The 2,500-nt window shown below is 53.2% G+C and overlaps 1 long non-coding RNA gene across 1 annotated transcript in view; it reads left to right on the plus strand.

Moving 5' to 3' along the window:
- Positions 1-812: 812 nt before the first annotated feature.
- LOC116969980 overlaps positions 813-2,500 on the plus strand; it is a 3,588-nt gene continuing 1,900 nt past the window's right edge. The window contains exon 1 of the long non-coding RNA XR_004410982.1: positions 813-1,213. This is a non-coding gene — a long non-coding RNA (uncharacterized LOC116969980). The remainder of the gene's footprint in view (positions 1,214-2,500) is intronic.

Raw genomic sequence — 2,500 nt, forward strand, 5'->3', positions numbered from 1 at the left:
ACCCCACCCCCCCCCCCACCCAACCTGCGAGCTTTCCGATACAGATGCAGCGGGTAGCACTGATGACCAAACAACCCACACACGTGAAATCTGACGCCTTCCGTCTGCTGAGAGACCTTGAGCCAGACGCCAACAGGTCCCACCATACACACACACACACCACGCGGTGAGCTGAGGACTTCCTACAGATGTTCAAGAAGGAACTGCAGATGCTGGAAAAATGGAAGGTGGACAAAAAATGCTGGAGACACTCAGTGGGTGAGGCAGCATCTATGGAGCGAAGGAATAGGTGACGTTTCTGGCCGGGACCCTTCTTCAGACAGACTTCCTACAGTGAGGGCCTCATCTACACTTCACCATCTGTTGTGGAAGATTCCGCCAATGTTGACTGCGAACCCATCGCCTCCAACACATACATCCCGCGGGGGCAGCGAAAGGTGGAGTTCTTCACAGCGAGCGAGAGACTCGCCCACACTTGGCTTCCACCGGCCTCACCATTGGTTGAGAAAGCTCCCAATGTTGTACCAGAAACCCAACAGGTCCAACCTAGAACTGAGGTATTGACCAGAGGCAAGGACTCACCTAGACTTCACTTCTCTTCCACTGGCCTCGACACCTGCTGAGAAACCTTCTGCCAATGTTGACCAGAGACCCAACAGGTCCAACCCCCCAGACACCAGGCAAGGTAGCCAGGGGCACCTGCTTCACCATTTGCCATGAAACCATCCTACTGATGTTGACCTAATGGGACCAACCCAACCACCACACAGTGAGGTCCCTACAGTCAGGGACTCGCCCATTCTGGATTCACCATTTGCCAGGAACCTTCTACTGATGTTGACCTAATGGGACCAACCCAACCACCCAACAGTGAGGTCCCTACAGTCAGGGACTTGCCCATTCTGGATTCACCATTTGCCGAGAAACTTTCGGCCAACATTGACCAGAAACCTAACGGGTCCAACACATAGATCAGCAGGTGAGCTGAGATGACCTTTGGCAAGGACTTCCCACCGCAAGGGCTGGCCTACTATTGACTCCCACCGGCCTCATCCTGTGCTGAGGAACCTCCTACTGGTGTTGACCAGGAACCTAATGGGTCCAATCTGTACAGGACGCGGTGAGCAGTGGTGAGGACCTCCCAATATCTACATAGTCGCCAGCCAGCTGTCACATGGAGGACTATCGCAACGTTCAAGAAACATTTGGACAGGTACATGGATAGGAGAGGTGTAGAGGGCTATGGGCCAAACGCTGGCAGGTGGGACTAGTGTGGATGGGGCATGTTGGTCAGCATGGGCAAGTTGGGCCGAAGGGCCTGTTTCTACACTGTGTCACGCTATGAGTATCCATTTGATGGATCCTACAACTCACCAGAGAATTGGGACCCTCCAGGATAAAGTGGCCGCTCGTTTGGCCCCCCCTCCCCCCGCACCACTCCACCATCAGGAAACAGTAGCTGCATTGTGCCTACTAACTACACCCAGGCCACATAGCCAACATCCCCACTGCTAAGGACCAAGGCAAGCATCACCACCGGAGGCTCCCACAGTGAAGGACTTGCCTACTCTTGAGTTCCACCGGCTGAAACCATTTGCCGAGGAACCTTCTGCGGACATTGACCCATAGATCGCACAGTGAGCTGAGATGACCAGAGGTGAGGTCACTACAGAATATCATATCAACAACTAGAGGGCTTAGGTTTAAGGAGAGGGGAGGGAGTCTGGGCTGATCACTGCCCCATGGACTGAGGTACAACAAAATACTTTGTCTTGCACTTTCTATCCAAAACAGGGCAGACAGGCCAGAGATTGGTCCGGGCAAAATGCTGGAGTAACTCAACAGGCCAGGAGGGCGTCTCCGGAGAAAAGGAATGGGTGACTTTTCGGGTCCGTAGCCTTCTAGAGATGACCATCAGATGAAGGGTCTCGGCCCGAAACGTCACCCATTCCTTCTCCCCAGAGATGCTGCCTGCCCCGCAGAGTTACTCCAGCATTTTGTGCCTGTCCACACAGAGATACAATCAGTTCCAACTCAGGAACGACAGGTAGCGCTGAGGGGCAGATACACAGTGCAGAATATTCTAGGGGGGTTTGAGGAGAGAGGTTTTTGTTTTTACACAGAGAGTGGACGATGACAGGAAGTCGCTGCCCGGGGGGGGGGGGGGAGGGGGGGGGGGGGGGGGGGGGGACACAATCACAGTGTTTTACGGAGACGTGGAAATATCTTTAACCAGAAGGTGGTGAATCTGTAGAATTCTTTGCCAATCTAGAATTTGTTTATCTCTGCCATTGACTTGGCCTCCACAGCGTCTGCGGCAAAGAATTCCACAGATTCACCACCCTCTGGCTAAAGAAATTCCTCCTCGTCTCTTTTTAAATGAGCGTCCTTTAATTCTGAGGCTGTGCCCTCTGGTCCTGGACTCTCCCACTAGTGGAAACATGCTCTCCACATCCACTCTATCCAGGCCTTTCACTATTCGGTGAAGTTTCTATGAGGT

This window comes from Amblyraja radiata, unplaced genomic scaffold, assembly GCF_010909765.2.
Source record: "Amblyraja radiata isolate CabotCenter1 unplaced genomic scaffold, sAmbRad1.1.pri scaffold_458_ctg1, whole genome shotgun sequence".
In the NCBI taxonomy this organism is placed as follows: domain Eukaryota; kingdom Metazoa; phylum Chordata; class Chondrichthyes; order Rajiformes; family Rajidae; genus Amblyraja; species Amblyraja radiata.